Source organism: Cannabis sativa, chromosome 6, assembly GCF_029168945.1.
Source record: "Cannabis sativa cultivar Pink pepper isolate KNU-18-1 chromosome 6, ASM2916894v1, whole genome shotgun sequence".
Classification (NCBI taxonomy): Eukaryota; Viridiplantae; Streptophyta; class Magnoliopsida; order Rosales; family Cannabaceae; genus Cannabis; species Cannabis sativa.
Window position 1 is genome coordinate 5,729,167 of NC_083606.1, and position 13,793 is coordinate 5,742,959.

Genomic DNA, 13,793 nt, shown 5'->3' on the forward strand with positions numbered 1-13,793 from the left:
CTTTTGACTAATTAGTTTCTTAATTAATTAATATGAACATTAATAATAATAATATAACTTCAAGAAGTAGTTCTCCTACTTTCACTACAAAAGATTTTACTTTAAGTTACAACAAACAAAATTTGTGACTAAAAGCAAAGAAGTTGTGACTAATTATAAATTATCATTTTTATGTTGTAACTAAAAAATCCGTAAATAATAAGGTATTAGTCACAAAAATTACAATTTATTGTGAATGCGATTTTAGTCACAATATGTTGTGACTAAAAGTAAATTAGTGACAACTTGTATCTAAAAACTATATTTTAGTCACAAGTAACTTTTTGCTGTAACTAAAAATCACATTAAGTCACAAAAAATCTATGTTGTGACTAAAAGTAGCTTTTTATTGTAGTATTTATATAAAAAAAAGGTCATTTTTAATGTAACAATCACGAATTTATTTACTTTATAGGAAAATTCTACAATACTTAATAATAATAAGGCTGATTAATAATTTTTCTCCCCGAACTTTGACATGTACTAAATCGTGCCCTCTGAACTTTTTTGGCCGTTAAAAATTCCCCCCAAACTATTGAGATTGTTAAATTTAAAGACTTTTGTCTAATTTTAGTAAAAAAATTCTATCATGGAAGAAAGTTCAAGGGGCATGATTTAGTACATATCAAAGTTCGAGGGACATGATTTGGTAGATATCAAAGTCTGGGGAGCATGGTTTAGTACATAAACAATCACTGAAACAGTAAAATTGAATGAAATTAGACAAAAGTCCTTAAATTTAACAATCTCAATAGTTCGGGGGGAATTTCTAACGGCCAAAAAAAGTTCAGGGGGCACGATTTAGTACATGTCAAAGTTCGGAGGTAAAAATTACTAATTAGCCTAATAATAATAATAATAATAATAATTTCAACAAGCAGTTCTCCCACTTTATAAATTAAAAGAAAAATTCATTTCTTACAGTGCATCCTCATAAAAGAAGTGTATCGGTGCGCTTTCATTTGTCTCGTATTTTGAAAGAATTTTTTAGTTTAATTTTTTTTTTTTTTTAGTTATGTGCTTTATAGTTATTTAAGATATTTTATAAAATTTTGAGAAATTCAGAAAAATTTAATACGCTGAAAACATTCAAACAGTCTGTTGCACGTGTGACTCTTTCATCTTATACGCATATGAAATAAATTGTTTGAACACTGTTTATATATTGTAAATTAATTCAAATTTCTCAAAATTTTGCAACTATAAAGTACACAATTATGGAAAAAATTAAATTATTTTTTTTTTCTAGATGCCGAAACAAATAAGAGGTGTATTCGGTATACCTTATTTTAGGAGTGTGTTATAGAATTACCTAAAAATATTAATTTTATTTTTATTATGTTATAAAAATAATATTATATTTAGTAAATTTTACGTAAATTTATTATTTCTTATTTAAATTTAAGATCATGATCGATCGGGTTCAACTAGAATGTTAAGGTTAGCGTTATTGTCAATGTCTTTGGCTTTAGAGGTTTTAGCTATTAAACCAACCTAAGTTAAAACTAAATATAATTAATTCAATCATTGTGATTGTGTAACGTCTCTGTATTCTTATTAATCTAACCCTATAGTGTGTAACACATGCAAAATATTAATTATCATCTTTGACCTACGTACACATATAGTTTTTTTCCTTAATATATCACCATTTCAAAAAAAGACTTTCAGCTACATATTTTTTTAATCAATAAAAAAAAAAAGCGTTGTTATAACTAAAAGGAAAAGAAATATATTGAAACCCATTTAAAGACGGTTATTAAAAAATAACTGCCTCTAAAAAGGTTGCGATCTTCTAAATGGACTTCAGCCCATAAAAAAACCCTAGCCAACCTCTACAAAACTCTAATGAAAAATCAGCCACCCCAATCACAAAAAACCTTAAATACCTTAAAGTAGGGGTGTTCATCCAATCCATTCCGAACTATTTTTCTTATAGTGCATCTGATCCTCACTAAGTGCGAATTTCATATTTTGGATCCAACTCAATCCACACAATAGCTCAAATCCAATCCAATGCAAAAATACGGATTGGATTGGTTACTTTTCAATATTATATTATTTAATATTTATGAAAAAATATATATTTTTTTCACATAACTATATTATTATTTTATGTCTCTAACAATAAATTAAAATAACAAATAACAAATTCAAAGGAAGAAAAAAATTGTATGTATAAAAAATATTTAATTTTATTTTAAATAGTATGTAGAAAAAAAAATATAATAATAGAATATACATTTAATCTAATTTATGAAGTTTTGAAAAATATGTGCATTATATGTATTAGATTTTTTAAATTATTATTTTATATACATTAAAATTTTAATTGTATATATATAATTTTTTAAATTTTTTATAAATATGTGTGGACTGGATTATATCGGTTATTTTTACATGTCAATCAACATCGAATTTGCACAAGTATAGAATTTAAATTTTTCAATCCAATCCAATCCACATAAGTACAGATATCCGCACTTTGCGAATTGGATTAGATTGGATCGTGCAGATTGGATTGGGTGGACTATTTTATGAACGCCCCTACCCTAAAGAAACACTCTCTCTCTCTCTCTCTCTCTCTCTCTCTCTCTCTCTCTCTCTCTCTCTCTCTCTCTCTCTCTCTCTCTCTCTTTGTTTGGATCACCAACCACCGCGGATACCTGGATGGTCTTCGTCAATTACAAAAACCTCCTCTTTCCCTTTGCGCAGATCTCTGGATGGTGAAGAAGCTTCAGTGCACTACAAAAAAAATGCCCTATCTTGGCGGGCCTAGCCTGTCAAGATTGATCAATCTCGACGGGCTTAGCCTGCCGTGAATCTGTGTGCCGAGATTGATGATGGGTCTATCTCGACGGGCCAAGCCTGTCAAGATTAGTCAGCAATAAAGGGAGGCCTAGCCCGCCGAGATTGGTGAAATTAGCCCGTCGTGATTGGTCTTCTTAGTGGTGATTTTTAACACTTTAGGTACCAATCTCAACAGGCTTAGCCCGCCGAGATAGGTTAAAATAAAAGAAAAAAAATATATAAATTATCATTAATTTTATTTTCCCCTGCCATAATATATTTATTGTAAGAATATACATAAAAAAAAATTACAATACATTACAAATAATATATCTAATAGCATTCCATAATATTAAGCCAAAACTTCTCAAAACACCATTACAAAATCTGAGCCATAAATAATAAAAAAAAGAATTCAATATTTAAAAGTTACAGAAATATATTGTTAGCCTACTTTATAAAACATCAGCAAGTCTCATTTGAGTCGTTACATGAAGACAATCAAGTAGACCTCACTATTCCTTTGACTAACCTCTTCAATAGCTCACTGAAAAATGACATATAATCAAAGTTAAAACCAATGTACATTTGCAGGCTTGAAGACCCTAAATAAATGCATTGTATAAATCACCTAATTTGCAAATAGGTGGGCACTTCACTCTAAAATCACATCAACTAATTCAAAACAAATTTCCATACCTTCTTTAATTCAAAGCAACTTTAGCACATATAATATCTTTTTTTAAAGAATAGAAGGTCGTATTATTGTTATTATTATAGCATAGTAAGACCTTGGAAAATCAAGGTCATGTCTCAAGATCTTTAGCACATATAATTCTATACACAAACAATTATATACATATATATTATAGATTTATACATATGTTCTTAACTTTTTGACAATCTATTGAAAAAAATTTCATTATCTCTACGTACCAAGTATCTAAAAAGAAATTTAACATACAAAAAAGGTGCACAAGAGAAATTATATCACCTTTTATCCCCTTTTATTTTCTAAACATACAAAATGCTTTCTTTTAAGTTCATTATACATATAAACACATACATATATATAAATACTTATGTGCTATACAAACAAATATCAATTTATTCATGAGCAGTTGTAAGATAAAAGTATAAATTCATTCTTTGTTTTTGCATTGAACTAATTACATAGCTATCAAAGAGGTACTTGATCATCCCCCAGAACATTAACTTCACAATAAAAAGCAGAACTTGATAAGAAACCATAAAGAATGATATATGAAATCCAACCACATCAAATATATGCCACAACAAAATTCCCAGAACACCAATAAAAGAAAAAGGGGAAAAAACTAAATATGAGAACAGTACAAATTATATACAAATAAACCTATAATTTTGAAAATAAATATTGAGCAATGATCAACCCAAATTAATTGCAACTAATTTTAGCTTGAAATTTTTAGAAAAATAAATAAGATACCCATAGAAATCACACCAATATTTTAATATATAAACATAAAATGAATACCCAATTCCAAAACTCAACTACAACGTACCAGTATGATTCTCCACTATTTCGCATGTACACCTCCTTGCTACAATTTCTATGAGCATTCGAAAAAAAATAGAAATGAGTAAATTCATAACAAATAGAGATATTACTACTGAAACTAATATGAAATAATACAACTAAAAAATTTATTCCAATTCTTATGACAAAGTAATTTCAAGTATTAAGTCTCAAAACAGATTATTTTTTTTACAACTAGAGCTAGGGAAAATTCTAGAAAAATAATGAAGAAAAAGAAGATGCTTTTACTTAAATAAGAAAATAATAAATTATTACATATTAGGGTCTTCACTTTTGTTGTTGACCACTTTCGCCACCTGCATGACAGAGTCCGAAAAAGAGTTTGAGAAGCAGATCCTATAACACGAAGTGAAACCGCTCAATATTTATTCGCCATTAGTATGACAAAAATTTGAACAACAAAAAAATCAACAACCGTAACCCAAATAGAGATGAAAAAAGTATCAATAATGGACAATGAAAAATGTCCTATAAAAGAATAGAGATTAAAATACAAAAATTCCTCCATAAAAATAAAGAACCTAAACCCTAAATAGAGTCCTTACCTTGTCTGCTTCATGAACGACATTCCACTCCAGATTGACGAAGACGAAGACTCCACGCTATAAGAGAGACCCTGCCAATATAAGAGAGACCCTGAGAGAGAGCCATCAAGTTTTGGGGTTGGGATTGAGTCAACACTATCGTTGGGGTTAGGTGAGAGCCATCAACGACGAGAGAGCAACAAGAACGTTCATTTTTTTGTGAGTCTTCGACGGTGAGAGAGAACCTTTGAGCCCCGTCGTCCATGCGAGAAAGGAGAAGAGAAGGAATGGTTGAGAGAAAGGAATAGGGTGGCAGCTGAGTTTTGTGGGTAAGACTAGGGTTTTGAGAGAGAGATATAGATGATTTGGGCCTGAATTTTTTTCCTTTAAATTCGTGGCCTATTTCGGCAGGCCCAACTATGACCGCCGAGATTGGGTACACAATTTTGACAGTTTTACTTCAGCCCGTCGAGATTGAGTCCAAATTTATAATTCTTTTTTTGAAAAAATAATTCAGTCACCATTCTTGACGGTTTACAATGAGCCTGCCGTTATAGAGACCAATGTTGACGGACACACGCGGGCCCGCCGATATTGGTGTGCCGAATTTGCTTATATTCCTTGTAGTGGTGACACTAGTCTTATTTCTTTTCTTGGACTTCTTTGAAGGAATCGAAGGAGTGGGAACAACTTTCACGAATTCCCAAATAAGTGGTTCATCAGCTTTGGTCGCGAGTTTATTCCTTTTGAGCACATGGCCATAACAGCGAGAAAATCCATTATACTACACAACAAAAGAAAATTAAGTGGTTAATAGGTAAGAAAAATAAGGAAAATATAACAAGTAAACATAAAGCTATTGCTTGCTTCATCAAGTGGAACATCAACAACATTATTATTCACCAACTATTTTAGGCACACGAAGCTCAGTGTGATCTGAAGGCTCTATCTCAGCCTCATTCATAGAATTGATCCCATCACTACTGGATTGAGAGACACAAATATTTTCCTAAATATTCTATGTCATCAGAAGAGAAGTCACTATCTTTCGAATTTCTTCAGAGCCAATAACAGTGCCACTCCGCCCGCTTTCATCATCATCAAGGGTCATGGTTCAAGATTCATCTTTAAAGCCAGCATCAACGTAAACTCATTGACAAGACGCTCTTAGCCCAACACGACGGATGTTGTCATTCGTAAGCAACGTTTGCCTGACTATCTCCCATAAATCAATCTTGTTCAACATGGCATCTGGCCTTAGCTTCATGTCAATTAACGGAGCTGGCCTCTTGAATGGTCTAGCTTTTTGGAAGGTGGTGTCCCTCGAGGTTATGACAGGAGTATAGAAGTATTCTTCACGATAAAGGTCACAATTACTCTTAGTAACTTTATCCATATACACGATATAATGGTAAAGGTGATAACATTCCTCACTACTCCAGGTGTTATTTCTCTTAAGGTTACACAGGAAGTTGATCTAATGTGGAGTAGGAATAGGCCAGCCCTGCAGACGATAAAAAATGAAGAACGTTGATAGAATCTGATAGCTACCTGATAAGGGAAAACTCTGAAGTAATCGACAATTGAAACAAATCATGGGTTAAGAGGTTGGAATGCACCCACGTTCATGTGAAATCTAAACCAGGCACTACAAAAAGGATTTTGAGAAGCACTACACCTTCAATTTTAGGTTTTCTCACAATGACATCAAGCAAAGAGTATTCCTCCCTTAACTTAGCTTAATTTTTAGAAAGAGTGCTGAAAACATGTGGTTTTCCAACAAAGTCTCAATCTTTTGGGTTCTCACTCTTGATGACTGTAGTAAGTAATTCAGTCGTCAACACTTTTCTGCCACGTATCCTATCTAAATTCTTGTACTTAGGCATTAATGTGAGTTTTTGAAACATGTATTGTGCTATATGAGGGTCATACTCATCAGGTTTTCTTTTAGTTTCTTCTTACAAGTAATTTTCTACCACAACTTGAGTCTGCATAGCCTGGATCAGCTAAATACCAGCTCAATTCAATTCAATTCAGCTCAAAACAACTTCTTTAAGCTTACTTAAAAATGTGTTAGGACATCCAGACTAGTTGGATTGCACCTTACAGGAAAGGTAGATCTTAGCTCAATAACTCACATGAAAATTCCATTTTTAATTTTTGAAGGTCTTAATATTGGAGTTTAAGATTTTCCAACTAGCCCTAAAATCCTTGAATCAAGCTCTACGAGAAGGGACAAGAAAAAAATTTGGAATTTTTTTTGAAATTTTCTATCTGAAGAAGTTGATAACTTTTGAAGATAGCTGAAAGCATAACACTCAGTGCTCTTAGTCTCTCTTATGAGTTTGAAACAAAGTGAGGAGAGAGTGAAGGGAGTTATCGATTTATAAGGGAAATATCTTCTCTACTCTTAAGCCAATAAGGACTCTATTTAAATTTAAATTTAAAAGGAAAGATAAGAGGAAAAAAAAAAGCTTTATCATCTTTTCCTTTTTCTTTTAAGTTTGCAAATTCAAGTTTAATGTAGGAATTACTGAAGGCAAATAGAAAAAAAATTTCTAAAAGTGAAAATTGATGCCCACCTGGTAGATTTACATGAAACGAGTTTAGTTCATGTTAGAAAGTCAGCTTCACACAAGTGTAAAATTGACTTGGCGAGAAATATTTACCCAAAAAACTGACCCATATGATGTAGACATCAAAGTTTGATACATGGAAAGGAGGAAAACATTCATGGATCTAAGTGCCACAAGTCATAGCACTCAACTCAGAAAGGCTCAATAGCCCTGGGTCCATGTTGATTTTAAGAGCTCTGAAATGCGTATTTGGAATGCGTCAAGTTTTGTCCAAGTCACCATATATCCTTTAGTATTCTGAGCCAACAGGTCAAGAAGACTCCAAGTCTAAAGCCTGGGAGCTGAAAGATGTTGATTTGACATCCCAAAAGTAAACTCGGACGCCTAGGGTTTAACTTAGTGCCCAAGTTGACATCGCTAGCTAGGGTTTCAATTTTTAAGTCCATCTTATTGCAGAACACTCAAACATTATATTTAGACATGAATAAGACCTGATACAAAAACGCTAGAGGAATCATAATCTGAACTGGAACACTTCTTGTTTGAGACACCTGGGAACCTAGAGGCCAGGTTGACCTAGTGTGCACTCAGCACCCCAGGTTGACATATTATTAACCCAAGGTTCTTCCAACACCATTTCTAAAGATGTTTCTCAAGTATTTTTTTTGTCTTCATCCAAAATGATGAATAAGTGCTTTCGAGAAACAAACGAATCAACTTAGAGGAAAGAGGACAGACCAAAAGCCCCGGTTGACACTGGGCTTGGTCACCAACGCCCAAGTTGACATTTTGTCAACCTAGGCCATGCATTTCTATCGACAAATCTAACAAAGTCTTCCAAGCATATTCTATGTTTTCATCAAAAATTAAGATACGAGTGCTTTCAGTAAACAAAATGAAGCCATTTGGTGGCCAATAAAAGGACCTAAGGCCCAATTTAACTTGGGGCTAGGGTTCCAGCCCCTAAGTTGACACTTTGTCAGCCTGAGAAGCAAACAAGATCATTTGGGGTCTAAAATAAGGATCCCAGACATAGGTTCACGTTGGGGCTAGGGCTAGGCCTGCACCGAAGTCGACACTGAACCTAGCGCGAGTGCTTTTGTCACTTAGATACAAATTTTGTTATGGACATTCTTCTTATTTTAGTCCAAAAATAGGGGAGGAGCCCTCATGTGCTGACTAACATATCATCAAAGTACCAATACGGCTCTCGGAGAGCCCGAAAAGGGGTAACCAGTGCCCAGGTTGACATGCAACCCGACACGGGTGGTTTCAATCCTCCAATTTCAATTTTGTAAGAAAATCTATGCTAGTCTCCATCGTAAACAAGGTGTAGAAATTATGGCAAGTCTAATTCAAACTTTAATATCCTTTGTGGGATATGCTATAACCAAGAAAGAGACATGGTATAGATCTGTATTGGAGTCTAACATGATTACATGGTCAAAGAAAACCAAGGACACTAAGAGTGGAGTAATCAGGTTGTGTGTTAACAAAAACCTCAAGAGGAGACTTGAAATGTAAATATGGAGTAGACATCCTATTTATGAGAAAGACAGCAGTCTTATAGGCTTCATACCAATATTTAAGTGGTAAGGAAGCATGAGAAATAAGTTCTAAACCACTTTCAACAATATGCTTATGTTTCCTCTCAGCAATACCATTTTGTTCATGGGTGTGAGGACATGAAACTCTATGAACTATACCACGTTCTTGTAAAAGATTGGTAAAAGCTTGGTATTCTCCCCCAGTCAGATTGAATTTTCTTTATTTTAAAACCTAATTGAAGCTCAACCTGTGTTTTAAAAGTGATAAAGGGTTGTGAAGCCTCACACTTGGTTCTAAGCATGTAGATCCAAGTGTGCCTTGAGATCGAAGGCATCAACAAAGCTAATATAGTACCTGTAACCACTAGAGGAATTAAAAGGTGCAGCACTCCATAGATCAAAATGAAGTAATTGCAATAGTATAGACAATTTTGGAATTAGAAAAGAGAAGTTTGTGATGCTTCCACTACAAGAAATATCACTTTTGCTTGCACATTTTTGTGCTGGCAAAAGTTGGTATTGCGCTGGTAAAATAAAATTTACTTGTGATGTGTTGGCAAAAGGGGGTTGGGAAATCAATGTTGGTATTAGAACTTTTGCCAGCATAAAATGAAAAGCGCTGGCAAAAATAACTTTTCCCAGCGCGTAAATGCGCTAGTAAAAGTTAGATTTTAGCCACTGTAAATGTACGATGGTAAAATTTTAACCTTTTTGCCAGCGCAGTAGCGAACTGTGCCGGTAAAAGTGACATTTCTTGTAGTGTTCCCTAAACAACAAGCAAGAGACAAATCTGAACATCCAATCTCAGTTTTATTACTTAAATGTATATTACAAGATTTCAAGGCATGTTGTACAATTTTAGCACTAGGATGACCTAGTCTATTATGCCAAAAAGAGAATTGGGATTTATGAACATGAATTTGGTGATTGTTACATTCTGCTGTAGATCCTAAAATTGCAGGGGTAGGAGGGGATGGAGTAGTTGTGGACATTGTTGGATATTTGGTGAGATGGGCAAGTTGAATGGAATCAAAGTGGTATAGGCCCTTGTCAAGCTTCCCAACCAGCAAGGTTTTCATGGAGTCTTGTTCTTTTACACAACAATATTGAAAAGGGTAAAACTCAAAGAACACATTATTATCTTGTGCATATTGAGAAACGCTTAGCGAAGTTTTTGTTATGTGAGGAACATGAAGTAAGTTTTGTAAAACAAGCTACTGAGAATATAAAGGGGAATTAAAAAAGGAGTGACCAACATTGTTGATAGCCAAACCTGATCCATGTCCCCATGTGGATTTGGTGATCCCCATTATAACAATTGTTGTAATGCTGGTTTTGGGCATGAGGAGTGATATGGTGGGTGGCTCCAGAATCAGGGTACTAAGATGCATCATCAACAGTTTCAGGGCTAGCATAGTGGAGGCATCTCAGCTAAGTGTGCATTGCCAAAAAAGTTCTGAAATATAGCAGGTCCTGTGAAAGACTTATCGATTCTGTAAAAGCATTGAGTGACAATATGGCCAAGTTTATGGCATAGTTGGCACTATACTTTTTGACCCCAAGCAGAATATTGGCCTCAACCTCGATTGATGGGAGATTGTCCTCTACCTGGTGTTAAAGCACGACCATTACTTGAACTAGGATAAGAGCCAAATCCTGGTGGAGCATTGGTTGCAGAGTATAGGGGAGGATGTTGGGAACTACTACTAGCATTTCTGGCCATGCCATTAGGGTAGTTAGTAGAATTTTAAGGAATATGGGGAGAAGAAAAAGTACCTCGACTACCATGGTATGGTTTGGTGTGTGCCAGATTGGCTTCTGGTTTGTTGATGTCCAATTCCTTGGATCCTTTCTCCAATCGAACTTCTTGAGTCATCAAGAGAGCTTCGATTTTAGCTACATAATAGACATCCAATCTTGTGTTTACAGAGGTGATGAAAACATCATAATCACTGGGAAGACCATTGAAGATGGCTTCAATGTGATCTTGAGGTGTCATTTGGTGTTCAATGGAAGAAAGAATGTCAACAATCCATTTGATCTTGGGAAGAAAATCGCCAAGAGAGTTTTGCATCTTTGTGTTACGAAGCAAGGTTCGATATTGGCCAATGTTTGGATGATTTAGAGTTGTGACATACACTTTGAGAGTGCTCCAGATCTGAGCAGCTGTTTCACACCCTACAATTCTTGTTAGAATCTTCTCCGACATTGATGACAGAAGCCACGAGACCAAGATGCTGTCTTGCTGATCCCAATCTCTGTACTCTGCACTTACACGATTGACTGCTTTATCTTCTTTAGGGAGAAATTAAGGAGGAGTGCGATCTGGTTCAAGAAATCTGTGCAACTTGCTTCCTTTAATGGAGACAAACACTTGGTGTTTCCATGGAAGGTAGTTGTGCTCATCTAAACGGACTGAGAGAGAGTGACTAAAAGTTACATGGGATCGAGGTTTTAGGGAGAGTAGTATTAACGTTTACCAGCTATGTTAGAGACGAACCTCCATTGCCATTATCTGAAAGAACCTCCATATAGTTGCCAAAGAAAAAGCTCTGATATCATGTAAACGACAATGAAAGAGAAAGAAGAGAGAAAGAACATGAAGAAAGAAGCAGCAATCTTATTCATCTTAATAAAAGAGTATTACATGCCTTATATACAAATCAACAAAGAGAAGGATGAGCTGAATTAGTTACAACTGAAATATAACAAACATAACCGAAAACTAACTAACATGACAGCTCAACATTTTGTTCCCTTAACAGAAATGTCATCATTCCATCAAAAATTATCATACTTAATTAAAATGAAACTAAATAAGAGAATAGAATAAAATTTAATTTCTTTCATTTTTCATTATCCCTGACTAAACTCAACGTACTTAGGTGGTGTTTGGTTCACATGAATGAGCATTGGAATGGACTTGCTATTCCTTAAGAAAGCTCAATCAAGTGTTTGGTTTCTTTATTAGAACTTGAAAGCCCATTCCAAAGGAATTACAATTCACCTAAACTAAGGATTTACTTTTCCACTATAAAATCACTTGAAAGCTAATTCCATACTAACAAAAGTCTATTTTACCCTATCAATCCTCCTCCACTTCTCACTTTTTTTGGATGTTACCATCATATTACTAATTATTTAATATTTATATGTAATTTTATTATTTTATTTTTTAATAATTAAGTTTGAGAATGTGCACATTTCCCTCACATGATAAATATATTTTTTTGCTAAGAATATTATTTATTTGTTCAATTCATAAAATAATGGTAATTTAATAAAATAAATATAATTTTTGAAGAGTAAAGGGTAATTTAGTCAAAATAATAAAAGTTCTATTCCATTCCATACAATACCAAACATGATAATTCTTATTCCGTTGTTGATTCTATAGGCTTTACCAAACAAAAGAATAAAAATTCCATTCCATTCCATTCTTATTCCTATTCTCATTCCCATTCCCATTCCATTTTCACTTAGTAACCAAACGCCACCTTAATGTTTTAGAATAAGAAATAGGAATTTGCTAACTTTAAATTAATTATGATTTAGTAATATTGGATTTCAAATAGTCATGATTTTATGTCTATTATATAGGCTTTAATTAATTAGCTATTTATATTAGGAAGCAATTTAATTGGAGAGAGAGGACAAAGATAATTAAGAAAAGTGGTCACCATAGCACAAAGGTGGAATCCGATTAAGATGAAAAAGTGATGTGTCATATGTGTTAAATCAATTTAAGTTTAAAAAATTAATTAATTTTTTTATTTATTAAAAGGGTAAATATTTAACTGATCAGTGAACAAAATTAATTAGCATATTTAATATAAATTAAGTTAATTGATGTATTAGAATTAGATTGATTTGATACACTATATATGGGACACTACTTTTTTTATTTTTTTTAACCGGAGATCTTGATTCCACGAAAATGTGTGCTATAAAATTATTTATATTGTGTGATCTACTATATTGTTTAAAATCTCATCATCATTTCTTTATAAATTTCAACAATTATTTAAAGTAACCAAAAAAATAATTCAATATTCTTCGATGAAATATATACTCCAATTCAAAAAAAAAGAAGACTCAAAACCAAATTTTATAATTGCTCTAACTTTCAAAAAAAAAAAAAAAAATTATAACCACTTGGTAATCCTAATCATAATTTCTCAATGGGTGAAAATATTGCATTTATATTCCACTTTGAGAATATAAATGAGTTTTTTTTTCACCTGATGTGACTAATTAACTAAGCATATTTAGAATTTTTATCTTGTTAAATAAATTATGATTTATGTATTATTTGTGTTTTCTGAATTTTTCAATCTGATAAAGTGATCCTTAAACTATTTATAGTGTTGCAAATTAATCTTTCTGTCAAATTGTACACGTGACAAATTAAAAAAATGACATAATTGTTTAACTAGATATATAATTGTCATCAGTACCATATGTGAACACTTTTTAATTTAGTTTTATGTAACTACTTTAATCATTAATTAACTTATAGTTTAATATAATTTATTAAAAATACATAATTTTTAAAATTAAAATAATACACGTTGACTTGATAATTAACTAATTAAGCACTCATATGTAAATTGTTAAACAGCCTAATCCATCAACATAAACTATAATAAATGTGTTTGGCTGGGTGTAGAAACTAGGTTTACCCAATCGCCTATATATATAACCAAACAGTATAGGAGTCTCATCTTTACAAGAAAAC

General features: G+C 33.0%; 1 long non-coding RNA gene across 1 annotated transcript; it reads right to left on the reverse strand.

The window, feature by feature from the left end:
- Positions 1–3,135: 3,135 nt before the first annotated feature.
- LOC133038729 (uncharacterized) lies at positions 3,136–5,498 on the reverse strand. Its single transcript, XR_009688243.1, has 4 exons — positions 4,954–5,498; positions 4,664–4,704; positions 4,374–4,421; positions 3,136–3,376 (listed from the first exon to the last, which is right to left on the reverse strand). It is a non-coding gene; the product is annotated as an uncharacterized LOC133038729 (long non-coding RNA).
- Positions 5,499–13,793: the final 8,295 nt, after the last annotated feature.